The sequence below is a fragment of the Nipponia nippon genome, unplaced genomic scaffold, assembly GCF_047370975.1.
Source record: "Nipponia nippon isolate SJK-2023a ecotype South Korea unplaced genomic scaffold, ASM4737097v1 scaffold_25, whole genome shotgun sequence".
Lineage (NCBI taxonomy): Eukaryota > Metazoa > Chordata > Aves > Pelecaniformes > Threskiornithidae > Nipponia > Nipponia nippon.
The window spans coordinates 5,295,738-5,310,530 of record NW_028262342.1 but is presented as its reverse complement, the minus strand read 5'-3'; the positions used below and the strand labels follow the sequence as shown (position 1 = coordinate 5,310,530).

At 50.5% G+C, this 14,793-nt stretch overlaps 1 protein-coding gene across 4 annotated transcripts in view; it reads right to left on the bottom strand.

Moving 5' to 3' along the window:
• Positions 1-9,083, bottom strand: part of SLC45A3 (solute carrier family 45 member 3) — a 31,713-nt gene extending 22,630 nt beyond the window's left edge. For 2 of the 4 annotated variants that reach the window (XM_087762228.1, XM_087762226.1), the window contains exons 1-2: positions 8,843-8,961; positions 8,262-8,371 (exon numbers count right to left, since the gene is read on the bottom strand). The gene's annotated coding sequence lies outside the window, so the exon portion shown is untranslated. Of the gene's footprint in view, positions 1-8,261; positions 8,372-8,842; positions 8,962-9,052 lie in introns of those variants that run through there. The other 2 variants (XM_087762227.1, XM_087762229.1) reach the window with 2 other exon arrangements.
• Between the last annotated feature and the right edge of the window lie 5,710 nt (positions 9,084-14,793).

The window sequence follows — 14,793 nt, the reverse complement described above, 5'->3', positions numbered from 1 at the left end:
GAGCTCTGCAGAAAGACACTGCCGAGCCCCGGCAGGAGGGCCGAAGGGGCGTTCGTTAGCCCAAACAGTACCCCAACAGCCTGATTATATAAAGTAGCAGTGAGGGGTCTGACAAATTTAACCACAGCGGGAGCTACTGCCACCCAACACTGAAATCTAACCTTCCCTCATTGTGCCAGGAGTCATGTTTGCCAAGGTCTGCGCCTAGGAAAGAGGGAGCTCGGAGAGCAACCAGCTGGACCTCCACACGTGGCAGTCCTCGGAGAGCAACAGGCACAGACTTATACAGTCCCCTTTGCTTAAAGTTTTGGGAGCATGACCTCGTGCTCTTCCTCAAAGGATATACTTTGACTCCTAGACACACAGGGAACTAATGGGCTCTTTTGTAATCACATGGTAGTTAGTCCATTTTTTCATGGTAATTTTCTGGTCTGCAATTCCAGTTATTTGTGTCCCTGCCGGAGAAGTTTGATGCTAACATATCTCTCAGCAAGCCCTTTGACCTCCGCTGGCAGGTTGGTGGGTTTCTCCCTCTCTGTTTTCTGTCTCTAAAATGAGGTCATGGCTTTGAACGAGACAAAGAGCCTTTGCAGCGTGAGGAATAGCCCCAAGACAGCTGTGAGTACAGAACCCCCATCCGTCACAGCAGACCCCGAGCGCACGAGAGCAAGCGAGCTGGGCAGCAGCCCACAGCTCTCCCGGGAACCGCTGGGTTTCACCCCCCTGCTCCGAGCAGAGATCGTGCAACTGCTGGTATCGGAGCCGGTGCAAGAATAGATGTGGGACAGGCAGCCACCCATGGTGGACAAATTTAAAGAGGGAATAAAGCAAAACTCTCCAAATAATTTGGACTGGGAGCTGCTGTAAGATACTGCTGTCCCCGCCGCCCGTCCCTCTGGCAGAGTTACCATTTCCACCCTGCTTGCTGGCTCCCCAGCCACCCGCGTTCCCCGTCCACCCTCTTGGCTTCAGCGGCCGGAGGAGTTGAGCTGATGCTGATACGCCAGCCTGTCAGCAAGGCACCTTCTGCCGCACCAGCCACGGGCCAGCACCCTCTGCCAAAGGGACGGGGGACGAGCACGCGTGCAGGGAGTAACAGGATTTCTCTGGGGCGCATTAAGGTCAAAGACCACCTATCAGAGTCCTGAGATCCTTCTTATAAGAACAGCAATTTTATGTGCCTGGGGTAGGAAAAGCTGTGCGCAAGCCCCGACTCCTGCCGGCAGCACACGGAGCTCTCTGGGTTAACGAGGGCCCTCGGATCACTGCCGGAGCAGTCTCTTTTCCTTATCATGACAGACCGGTCACGAGGCCTGGGTCTGAAAACATGAGATTCTATGATTTTACTTCTGTTTGAAATTGCCTGGATAATTGCAAAGATAAGAAGCAATCAGATTGTATTTTTTAAGACAGATAAGTTTCACTGGAAGATCTTTATGGGAAACTTAAGAAGCCTTTTCCTTTCCCCATTCTCACTATCAGTTTAACGAGTTACGGACTCCGAACACGCAGGGATTTAACACTAAGCTGTAGCCGTTCACACAGAACACACAGCAGCACGGAGTATTTGGAAGGGGAGTTTTCCGCTTTTGAAACAAGGCTCAGACCTGCCGTGGCTACAGGAGCTGAACAGAGCAAGGCATTTTTACCACCCCCCTCACTCCCCCCCCCCACCTCTCCTTACAAACAGGAACCTAACTTCTATTTTGAGCCCTGTAAAGAATATCAGCCCTAAATGATTAGCTTTTTAGTAATTAAGCATGGAGTTCAAGTTCAAAGCTCCCTGGATTTTGCAGAGCCCTCTGAGCAGGGGTGCTCAGGCTTTTCATTGCCCATGGTTAGCTTCTTGCTCTGCTGCAGAGCACAGACTGCATCTATCAAGGAGGACAGGACAGTGGTCTGAGCGCTGAAGTTACTTAGCGCTTGCTGAAAAGCTCTGCTGTAGGGGCAGAGGATAAATGAAAGTTTGTGCCTTTCGGACTCCGAGCAGAGGCAGGATTTGCTCTCCACACTGGGCTCTCTCTTGCATGTATTTACTGGAGTAAAGTTCAGCGAGCTACAAATGAAGCAGAAAGACCTCTGATATTCCTGCAACATGCTCTGGGCTGCCTTGGGCAAACAGCCAGGGCACCTCGGGCAGGCACAGTGCTGGCTTCGCCCTGAAAGAGCCAGGAATGGGCTTATCACCAGCACTGTCCTGGGTCATTCTGGCTGTGCATCAGCATGTGCTAACTAGCCTCGGCTACAGTCTTCTGTTAGCAGAGGGGATAGCTAGCATTCCCTGCTCTTGCCCAAAAGGCTTATATGCTGCCATCAACATTGGCCACAGACAGTGATGAATGGGAGTATCTGGGGGCAGCACAAACGTAGACTGTGTTCACAGAAAGTCAAAGATGAAAGGGGCCCTGTTGAATCATCTTCCCCGGGGCTGCTGCAGGACTGCTCCCAAGAGCGCATTCTCCAGTGATTTGTCCAGCCTGGATGGATGGATCTCGAGCACTGAGGTTGCAAGAATTTCCCCTGAAACAATATCCATGGGCTAAGAGATTTAATAGCTGGGAAGCGCCCTTCCTTCCTTCCCTCCCTCCCTCCAGTTATCCCCCGTGTAATTCCTGTGCTCTCCTTTTTATATGCATGGTCAGACCCCTCTCCAGACTACATTTAGCCACTCTCCTAAACCTAGCTTTAGTCAATTCTCATGAAAAGCCACCCTTCCAGGCCCATTAATTGCTCAGTCGGCCTTGGCTGTAGCACAGCAGCCTTTTGTTCCAGCGTTGCTCCAGCTGCTCCCACCGCCCCTCGCACACAGGAGTCGTTTGTCATAAACATTCCCAAACGCACCTCTGGAGTCCAACAGCAACAGCGCCCGCACAAAGCCCTCCCCTGTCACGCCACGAGCCAGTACCTGGTACGCGCAGACCGCCGCCTCGGAAAGCCACTGTCATCTCGTTGTTCCTTTGTGCTCCATCTCTTTGTATCTATGAGCTGCCTCTCGCCACAGACCTACAAGGAAGCTCTCTCTGTCACCAGAACAATCCTTGATTCTGTTTGCACAGCTCTAAGCAAAGGGAGAATTCTTCCCAGAATCCAGACCAAGGTAGCACAGCGATGACCAGCACGGCACACGGGCAGGGAGAGCGCTAGCAGAGGACACCCAGCGACAGCAGTGTCAGCTCAGGTCTCGTAGATCACCAAAACGCTTTGGGGTACCCCCTCCCCAAACAGAGGATCGCAAGAGAAGTGGCACTACAGCCCTGGGCAGAACAGCATAACGCCCTGGACCGGTGGCAGATGCTTCTCCAGAGGCAGAGTACAGCCCAACATTTCCAGACAGAGCCTTGCCGATGGAAAAATCATCACATCACCAGTGGGGAACTCACGCATAGGTTCCAGAGCAACAGAGAGGCTTTTGGTCTCTGTGCAGAGAGGACAGAGAACCGAGTGAGTACGCTTACGTCCACTTCAAATCTAACTGAAGAGCCAGCTCTGCCCATTGCTCCTAAATTAGAAGCAGGCAACTGGGAGGTGATGGCAGAATAGCGCTGGATTTGAGCTCTGACCACCACCACGGTTTCTTTGATGTAGCAGGTCAGATCCCAGCAGGAATCACTCCTAATGTTTGGTAAAGAAAGTGTGATCCACAGATTTTATTGCCTGCATCATTTCACCAAAAGTCTTAACCCATAAATCTAAAGCAAGCCTTAGATGTTATCCACAACTATGTACACATCATCCCTGAAGTCGGCTCTAGCCTGCTCTGCAAGAACATTAATGTTTTTTGAGTGCCGACAACTTGCATGGATTTGAGTCACTGCACTCGTTATATTTGCATTTTTCTTGAAGTCCTAGCTCCTGGAGACAAACCACCATGGAGAACTTCAGCTTCCAACAAAACGAAGGTGGAAAAAAAAATCCGCTCCCTTGATTGAAGAGAAAAACCTTAAGACCTCACAAACCAAACCCAATGCCTGTCATTGTTTTAAGTTTCTTTTTTCAAATAAACCTCATTGTTTTGCCAGAGACCATCCTTACACCTTCCGAGTACTAAAAACCTGGCAATTATGAGAATTCATCTGCAAGTCGCCAGAAGCTGGTTCTTTCTGCAACCGACAGAGCTGATCTCGTGTGTTACTCAAAGGTTGCCCTGGATGTAAGACAGGGCCAGGTCCTTACGAGCTGGACTAGCAGCAGTTCCTTTTACTGTGTGTACACAGAGAAAGAAAAACTGTTCAGAGCTGCAAATCAAGCACCTGCTTATTGCTGCGTGTGTTCCAGCCGCCCTCCAGCACGCAGACAAAGAAGCCATTCGGAGCACATTCCTACATCACATTTCTTATTTTGCCAGACAATATTCACGGGGGTCTGTTTCTCCTCTTATGCAGGCTGGCAAAATGTTAAACAAATATTTTTGAACTGCAAGAGGAACTGACATTTTAGGATATGAAAACAAGGAAGAAGGGCACAAATTTGAGGACCTCCAAGGAAGAGCATGCATACAAAACAATAATAATAATAAAATGGTGACTTTATAGTCCCACCTAGTTATGTTTTTTGAACAAGCAACTCGATAGCTTAGTTGGTGGACACAGCAACGACTTTCTGCAGTTCTGTAACACGAGATCAGACGCGGATTCTTACAGCAGTGAAGAGCAACAGCAGCACAAGAAACAGGACGGGTCTCAAGGGCTACACGGATTCAAGGTACTGCTAGGCTTAGATAGAGATAAATGCGGTTTGACTGAACAATACAAGCGTCGGGACACAGAACTGCAAAACCAATCCTTTGGTTTACGATCTTCCTATTCCTTTGTTTGTGGTGAGTGCAAGATTTCCTTTACGTTATGCAGATCCACGCGTACAGGCAGTCTTCTGCGAGCACACCCATTGCTTGGCTACCTTGCAGAGATTGCTTTAAGTTTCCCCCTGTTTTTTAAAAGCAAGGATTCCTCCGTGAGCATCTCTGTCCCCTTTCTTAGCTGAGCCCTAAGGTTCCTGTTTTCACATGGATGGCTTTGATGTCTGATATTAAATATTCAGAAATCAAGTCAACATTGCAAATAGTTGACAGCTGCTCGCGAGCCTCTCGTGACTCCCTTGCTCCACTCATAGCACAACCTCGATCACGAGCTGAACTGCACAGCTGAAGGATCACAAGACACCGCAGGCTGGCTGTCCAGGGCTAGGTTTAGTTAACAGTAGCTGTCTTACGCTGACTGCCTCCCAGCTCCTGCAGAAGCCGCAGAGCACAATCATACCACGGAGTTATTTGTAACAGCAGAAGTGAACGGAGATTCGCCAGATATAACTCCTCTTGGCCTCTGCGTCTCCCACTCCGTACCATCTTACCTCTCCCCAGCCATACTTAACTTCTCTTGAGGTACAAGGCTTTACGACTCTTATTGCCTGGTCACCCCTACCGCTGCCGGCAGCTGCTTTCCTCCCATCCCTCCGGTCCTTTTGCTTCTGCTCCCTCGTAGCCTTGAACCCATCGCAAACCTCCACAACTTTCACCCAACGGGTCAGGTGTTTTGCTTTGATGTTGCCCTAGCCAAGATAAGGAGATAGCAACACACACATTAAAGAAAACCCAAAACAGTCAACTACCAAAACAAGACGCTCCTTGGATGAACTGCTCCACCGTAGAGAAAGGCGGGGGATAAACACAAACAGACGTTACTCACACCGCTTACAGCTCGTCTGAAAAGCTCTACGATCCCACTGTGACAAAAGTGGTATAAACCTCTGAAGAGACTGAAGTCAGAGGAGCGCGTTAGTACTATATCGCAACGCGCTTAAATTGCCCAAGAATATATAGCCATTGAGAAAAAGGGAGACCATCAGCACATCACTTTGTAACGTCTGTTACGTGGTTTTTCTTGTCATTTAAGCAAGCTCCTAGTACTGGTCTCGCCTGGTACCAGACCTGACAGACTAACGGGCAGCTGGAACCAAACCACCTTGTTCAAAAGTCACGTCCGGGGAAGAGTACACAAACCCAGCAGCATCCTGAAGCTCTCTGCCACGTCGCCTCCTTAGAGAGGGAGCCGTCAGGGAACTGCCACAGGCAGAACTTTTCACGCTGTTTTTTGTCGGTGTAAAACCATGGGAGCCAGAGATTGAGACTGACATAATCTAGCAGATTAGAAACACCATACAAAGACTACTTTTACAGAGCATCGATGTTTGTCTTCCTTTGCTTTTGTACATTCCTGAGAAGTAATATGCAAACCCTCAGAGCTTCTTGTGGATCCCACACAAAAGGCTCTGCATTAAGATTTTCAGGGCAATGCAGGCACTCCGCGGACAGGCTAATATTTCCAAAGAGGCTTTGCAAAAAGGCACGCAAGGAGACCCACGCAGTTATGTTCGAAGAGCAGTTTTTGCCCCGTCACTTCATCATACAATAGATTTGATGCTTTTAGGACCAGCTTTTTTGGTCCATGCTCTGAACAAAGCTTCTACTAGCACCTTCGTTACAAAACTGGGCAGCAAAGGTTATTTTCTTTCATTTTTAAGAGCGTACACTCACAATGTCGTCAGCCGTAAGAGTCCAACCGTCACTCTAAACTCCATACGGAGGCTTTAGTCAAAGAGCAGAGATGTGTAACTCGGGGGGGGAAACAAAACCAACAACCCACCCCACAAACACTGCCACCTGAGCGCTCCAGCAAAATGAACAGTTTGGCAAAAAGGTTAGCAAGAATCTACACTAGACACCCACGTTTTCTAGGGACTCTGGCAAAGATAAAGCAGACCAAAGGCTGTGTTTTCCAACTCAGCGAGCAGTCCAGTGATTTCAGCTTCTCACCCTATGGATTTAGCGTTTCTCACTGCTGACAAAAATTGACTGTGCACCTTCAAAAAGACGCTGCCGGTGGAGTACGTCTGGAGTACACTGCAGTATTTACTATTACTCTATTACATTACAGTGACGATAATCTTCGAGTCTCTAAGACTACTGCTTTCTTCACAGATAACGTTACCGTTATCTCCAAGCAGCTTCTACAGAGCCGTCTGCCTCGGGCCCTCTAGCAACAGCTCGATGCTGGGCAACACCTTCAGGTTCAGGTACTTTAACTGGAACCTCTTCAAGAGGACAAGGCGCTCTCGCAGAAGACACTGCGCACACTACGTACGTAACAAGCTGTAGGGGAATACACCCACCACCAGACAGCGCAAGAAAAACCTCCCTACAAGGAAAAGTTTCCTACTAAATCCCAAGATTAGTTTATGCCCTGAAATACAGGGATTTATATCCCTTGTAAAGCTCTCATTTAATTTGCTATTAATTCTGGAGATTCTTGTTCTCCATATCAAATTTCTAATCCTTTTTTCAAATCCCGTAAGCCAAGCACTCTTGGCTTCCACGATGTTTTGTGGTAATAAGTTCCAGAGTTTAAGGCACTGCCTGGAATCCAAGCACAGGGCTGGGAATCTGGCATTCCTGGCTCCGCCACCGCAGCCGCTCCCCGCCGAGTGGAAGGGCAGTAGCTACGGATGATGCAAGAAAGTCCAGGTAACATCACACATTAAAAAAAAAAAAAAAAAGAAAGAAAATTGCAGGTGGGGTGAGTAATAGAAAATGTTTAAGGGCTGGTACACGTTTTTCAGGAGTGCCTGCATGACTTCAATGCCCAGGTCATTTGGGTACTTTTGAAGTTCTTACTCATATTCTATTTCTATAAATTTCCAGTTATTCTCACGTTACACGTACAAACGCTGCTCTCTTCAGCCCACATCTAGAACCAGAACAGTGCCAGCACGGGAAACGGTTTGAGCCTGGCCGCTTTCCCTGTCCTGCTGACAAGCCTGACCGATCCAGGTGAGGACCAGGAAAGCCGTTCCCGATACGTTTCCCTTCAAAATTTTTTTTTTTTAAACATAAGCATGAAAATCAAGCGTCTTTCCAAGTCTGGCCATCGCCAGCCTAAAAGTATTAGTTTATTCTAGTGCTTTTCCCTTCCTCCTAAAGCTGTCATCCGCAGGAAGACAAATTAGTCTTTTAGTTTATGTTTACCATAAACAACTAAGGCATTTTACCACCAAAGTCTCTAGCCATGCCGAAGTCAGTCATCTATGGAACATCCAGGTTAGGACATTTAGGTACCACTTTTAGCAGACAGCCTCCTCGGCTCCCACTACAGCTGAAGCGGGGAGACAGGTGAACCCGGCAGCAAATCTAGGCAGAGCCTACAAGTAGGTGCAATGAAAACTTCCCTTTGTCAAGTGCTGGCTTCCTTTGCGCCTAAGGATTCACTGACCTGTCCCCACAAGCCTTCAGGATTTCTGCAAATCCACGGTCACATCGCGCTTCCCAAACTCTTCTCCTCTTCAGTAACCTTTAAAGCGAACTCGGGGGCAGCAGATGTCTCTGTAACAATGAAAAGTACGGGAAAAACTCGTGCCGCATCCGCGCCGGGAGCCGGCGGGGGGAGGCCTGGCAAGGTGCCGCCGGCACCGCTCGGCAGCGCTACCTGCGCCGCCCCGGCTCTGCCTCCCCGTGCGCCCATTTTATTTTGTTGTCGCCGTTTTCCCACAGCGAAGCCACCGCCGGCTCGCAAAGCGCAGCGCAGCGGCGGCACCGCGGGGGCGTCCGCCACCGCCGCCACCGCCGCCCCCGGGCCCGGCGCAGCAGCGCGCTGCTCCCGGCTGCCAGCACCAGCGCTGCCCGCAGCCCCCCGAGCCCCCCCGCCGCTCCCCCGCCGCGGGGGGACCCGCTCCCGCTACCCGGGACCGCAAACTTTCGGCGGCCGCATCCCCGCCCGCTGCGCCCCGGGCTCCCCGCTGCGCCGCGGTGCCCCCCCGGTACCGGTACCGGTACCGGTACCGGCCCCGGCCCTACCTCGGCAGCGGCCGGGGCTCCCCCGGCGCCCGGCCCCGCTGCGGCGCCCGCGCCTCCGCTGCCGTTTAAATGGGCAGGTTGGGGCCCGGCAGGGAGCATGCGCTGCCGCGGGCCGAGCGGGGGGGCTCGGCCGCCCCGGGCCACCCCCCGCCCCGCCGGGGCCAGCGCTCGCCCTGGGGGCCCGGAGCCCCGCTCCGCCCCGCCGCTCACCCTGCCCGGGGCGCGTCCCGCTGCCATCGGCCTCCTGGGTCGGGCACTCGCGGGGGCGAGTCACTCCACGCAAATAACTCGCGTTTTAAAAAAATCCCTGCTCCCCCCCCCCCCCCCCCCCCCGCTCGAGAATTTCCCACAGTATGAATAGTTTCTTGTTTGGTTTGGTTTTACTAATCTGTTCATTACTTGTAATTGCTTGGATTGTATGCAAATGGATTCCACGCTATGGGAAGCTTGTGACCTGGCCCCTGGACGTTATTCATGGTAGATGACTGCTTGAAATCACATGGCGTGTGTGTATGTGTGTGTGAGGGGGAGAGAGACACACAATATAGATGCTTATACAGAGAGATCTAGACATTATATCGGTATCTAACTTGTCTAGCTATAGCTGAACAGACCCACGGGCTGAGGAAAAATGAATGCTCTTATTCATCCATACGGCCCTCGAGACGAGAACCCTCAGAAGGAACAGCCTTCCCTAAGCGTCTGCACCAACAAGCATCGATTTTTGTGTGAACGCTCATGAGCGGAGGATAGGGAAAATGAAACAAGAATGCAGTTGACAAAACCAGCTGTTCTTAAATTAATGTTTGCAAAGGCGTGGGACAGTTCTTCAGCTGATAGGTCATCAAAAGACTTGTGCTAGTTTGTACTATTTAAAGATTTGGCCCTCTGTTTTGCAACATATTCATCCAGCTCTACTAGCTGCAGAAGCATTATAAAGATCTAGTTATTTTTAACGTCCACAGGGTCCCTCCTTTGAGCAACTTCGTACCTCTCAAGGTCAAAAATCCCATTTCAGCTTGGATCAGCAGGATAGTCTTGTTTTCACTGCGAGCAGCTGCTCCCTCCCAAAGTTTGCTGAAAGGACTCAGCCTACAAGGAAAAAGCGGAGAAGCACCTGCATTTGTTGTCACTTGAACTGATGAGAACTCAGAGAAGGAGAAACGACACTGCTGTTTCCTGCAAAAAGTTTTTTGGCACTTCAGATGCAGCTAGGAACTCACTAAAAAAACCAAAAACCCAACCAAAAACACCACCAAAAACCGCTGAAGAGCTAGGCTATGACTTAAGTTGGTAAAGTGCCAGAGTCCAAACACGGGTGGGGAGAACTGCCCCTGTTTTCTAGTCAGGGAAGTTCACAAGCAATTAAATAGCTATTAGCGCTGCTTTTTTTGGTTTTCTCCTCTTTTGCACCGGAGCGTATGACTCCTGCTCGGTGGATTCCCAAACGCTGCGCCTACACCGAGCCGGAGGAGCTCGGCATTGCAGGGCTCGGGGGTTACACGAGCAGCATGAACTTGAGCTTCCTATCTTCTATTCCCAGCTCCAGCTGTGACTCACTGTGTGATCTTAGTTCAGGCACAAGCAGCCGGTTTTAGAAAAGAAACTGCAGGCTGCGGTGGTGGATACTTGCGGACGGTCACTAAGAGGAGGCTCTGCTCGTTCCCCTGAACGCCACAGCGTGCTGGCACTGTTCCAACAGGCTGGGAGCTCTGCGGAGCGTTACGAGCCGGAGAGCAAGCCAGCAGCTCCATGTATCGTCTGTACTAACAACAGGGGACAGGGCAGGCCGTAGAGAGTCTCGCTTGTTACTCCCAAAAGTCGTAAGATGAACATTTACGGTTCCGTACCGGTAGGAAAGAGGCAGCACCTCCTGGAGACGGGCAGGGTTTGTGCCTTCAGGAGCGGTGGTCCGGAGCAGAGGCAGGGAGCTTGCGTTGCTAACGGGCAGATCACGTTTTCTAGATGTACCAGGCAGAAAGTGGGTTTAATTACAGCTTAGGGGAAGATGAGATTCTGAGTCACAACAGAGCAGATTAAGGACAACTGATACTCCGCTACACCAAATACTAGTTCATTCATGCTTCACTTAAATTCACACACTAGCGCATATGATCTGCAGGCCTGAAAAATTTCCCTTCAATTGATGCACTATAAAAGTTAGCTGCTACTCAAATATTCCAGTCTTCCCATCTCCCATCTCATTTTCCCTTTACTAAAGCAGCGATAGCAATATTTACGCACTCTGACAAGCACTTGGCAGCTCGTTGATAAAGGCTCCAGTTGGTGCAGCGTGTCTTTATTGCAATAATCTCTTCAAATTCCGGCCAGACACTCTGTCCCTCCGTGGAAAGCGTTCGTGAGTGCTCACTACAGGTAAACACAGCTCCAGGTCCTCCCTCTTCAGCAAGGCATTTTCACACTTAGCTTAAAGCACACCTGTACCTCACCTGTACAGGACTAGCTCCGTGCTGAACGGCTACACCTTGTACTAGTGCCCGGTACAAGGGGAACCCTCAGCCCTTCTGCATGGTTTTTCTTTGCACAACTTTTGCCCCTTCCTCTCCACAACGCCACTGCTTTCCTTTACTGCCTCCTGCTCGTGATGGTCAAGTTCTCTGGGACAACGCCATGCTTTTTTCTAGGCTGACAGCAAGGTATTAGTCCTGCATAGATAAAGAAGAAAACAAAAAATGGACAAAAATTACTCGCCTCTGGAGGAATAAGCACTGGGCGTTACAGCCGGAGGCTACGGTGGCGGCACGTCAGCGACAGCACTCGCATAGCCGTGAGCAAGCACAGACGTGAGTGTCGCGGTCCCCGACGTTACCAGAGGGAAAGAAGGCACATCTCGCCACGGGAAGTAAAATCCAGCCACGCGCTGGTGGAACGCCCACTCCTCCCCGCTCAGGTACTCCGTCCTTCCCCTACAGCTTTACAGGTCTCACATCTACCAGATGACAGCTCCCCGCAACTGAGCAAGACGGGAGCATGGAAAGCCTAGACATTTCTTGGGCCGCCTTTTGCGTTCCTGTAACTCATCCACGCACCCACGAGGATTTCAGAGCATGCTGTGCGTTTTCCTGTTGCAGGGCTCCATGCTGACAGCCACTGAGGATCCCAGCCCCCGTTCCCAGAAGCACTTTTGGCAAGGGAGCTTTTGCGGGATCAGCAACTCCGAAAATGTAGACCATATACTTGGGTACCTAAACATGGCCATAAGAGCCTGACATCGTTTGTACCGCTGGTTTCAGAAGATCCAGTCCTGGGCTTATAAATGGACCTAATCATTTTGCTGAAGTAGGACTAGAAGGTTCAGAACATCGCAGGACTGAGCCACTATGGATATCTGCAAACTAGATTAATTTATCAAAAGGGGGAAATACAGAGTCAACTGTCATCTCAGCTGCTCGTGCCTGATTAGATCATAGCCTAGATTTGCCCTGGTCTTATCTAAATCTCATGCACCCGGCCAAGCGGAGCTCATGGTATCTGCGAGAACATTGACAGGGGTCAGGCACCATCACATGTGGCGAATAAAACAAGGAGCCAGAGAAGAAGGAGCCAGAGAGCAGGAGACCATCCTGAGATGGATGCAGGGTGCGCTGTGCCAGCTCAGATTCTTCTCCTGCAGCTACGCAGAGAGAACGCACAAGCCTGATCTCCCCTACAGACCTTAATCTTGCTGCACAGAGGGGTTTCGTGGATGCTCTGATTTACTCTGGAAGCCACAACAGCCCCCGATCGGCCGAAGGTAGCTTTAAGCCCATTTTGTGCTTAATTACAGAAAACTGAGTCCTGAACTTGATTGCAGACTGTCTGCTGACTCACAATGCAAACCTTTTGCTCTCTGTGAGCCGAGAAAATAAACCCGTCCTCAGCACCCCACCCAGGGAGGTTAGGACTGACTGTTGACAGAGCACTCAGATGCCAAGGTGGAAAAGTGTCAGAGAAATGCAAAGTAGAAACATACTTTGGTGGTGCTTAGTGCTGTTGCCTCCAGAAGGAGGGTGGGAATTCATGCCGGACACTCAGGGCTTTTAGAAGGATCTTTCCTGACAAGGCGACAGCCCCAGTGCTCTCCTGCCAGTCGGGAGCGATGCTGCCAGAAGATGGACTTTGTGTAATTGTGTCTAATGCACCTTTAAAGAGAAAAAGCTGCTAGAACAAACAAAAGCAGCGCCCAGCTGCACAGGCTGTTTATACCTAAGGTAGCCGGAGCAGGCGGCTGCACTTCAGGGCTTATCTTCGCTCTCTTTCTAAACAGGAAATGTATTTTTGTCTCAAGCATTTCAGGAGAAGCCACTAGGCTAAAACTTTCAGAACATAGGGTGCCAAAAATGAGCATTTCAGCTCCTGCATGAGACCTGAGACACGGTGGGTACCCGGAACAGCAGGGGTATCGCCTCTAACCACAACGAGGGGAACGTCGCAGGGCCAGGAGGGCCAGCTCTGCTGGTCCTCCAACACATCAGCTGTAGGAAAATCAAGGGATGTAAGCGAGGCTACCAGATCAGCTCTTCTGCGTGCAAAAAACGCCACGGTCAGCATAATTGAGGAGGGAGAATCTGGGGCAGGGAAACTACAGAAATTGCATTTACCGCGGCGGCAGTAGGGGTTCCTTGGCAGAGGCATTACCTCCGGCTGCAGCGGTGCCAGGCTGGAAGGAGCCCGCTCCTGAAGGGAACGGCACACGTTCTCGCTTCCTCTCCGACGGCAAACCGAACCTGCAACATCCCACAGGTTTACTGGCTCCTTGCCTAGCGCCGTCATCCCCAGCTAACGGTGCAAGCAGCTGGTTTTCTCTGTAAAACTGCAGGGAGGAGACTGCATCAGCACTATACTGCCTTTGCACAATTTTTAGCTTTCCCAGTTTTGCCGTAAGTTTAATGATATTTAGTCTCAAAGCACTTGATGGATGTCACGGATTCAGTGAGATGGGTTTTTTTGTTGGTTTTTTCCTTTTTCTTTTTAAAAAGATCCATTTCCACATCTTTTTGTTGTAGAGAAGCTTGGAAACATGATTGCCCATAAACTGCCAAAACCAGAAGTCAATTAGTTTTGTTGGGTTTTGTTTTGTTTTTTTTTTTTTAATTGGGAGTCTTAAGACTTAAACCACCTCATGATTTTTGAGGCTCTGCAAAGCCTGTCTCATACTTGAAGGGCTGGATTTGGTTAGAGCGATTTTCTCATTTGGTAGGGAGATGGGGTCACTGTGTACCACTTACTGGGTTCCAAGGCCTTTGCAGCCAAGCAAACAAACTTGCTTCCTCATCAAAATCCTTATTGATACTGGAACGGCTCCCACTGTTTGCCGCTTAGCGTCAACGTTACTGTCCCTGCAGGCGACGCAGAAAGAGAGAAGCTGTCCGTGAAACCGTGTGTATGCGAGTGTTGCTAAACCGGGTTTGAAATCCGGGCGTATCTGCTATATTTACAGAGTGCAGGACAAACATTTTAGCATTCCCCCTGCTGTTCCCTGGGCTGCATTCTTAACCTCTGCCTCTTCTAGCCAACCTCCTTTCCCCATACGCAGCATCGTGTGCTCAGTTGCCTTCCCTGCCTTTCAGGCTGCAGCCAGAGTTTTGAACCCTCTGCCAGCCGCCAAGCAAGCCGTGGTTGCCCCTTGCCCTGCCAGGAGGACGCTGCAGAACCTGGCAGGGAGGGATGTCCTTGCTACGAATGTACAAGGAGAAACAGCAGCACAAAAACCAAACAGCTTCACCAGGGGGAAGTTAGAGAGGAACCCAACAACGGCTCTGCTCAATCCTCTTCCCCCGCTTTTGCTTCGCTTTTTTTCCCCCCCCGCTGTCACCTCCGGTGTGCAGGTAAGCCCAGCTTTCCCCTGTGTAAAAAGGAAGCACAACTCTGTTTTGGTGCCCTGCCTGACAGCAGCCCCAGACTCCAGGAGTGCAGGCTCCAGCTCTCTGACCCTCTGGCTGCTTTGAGCT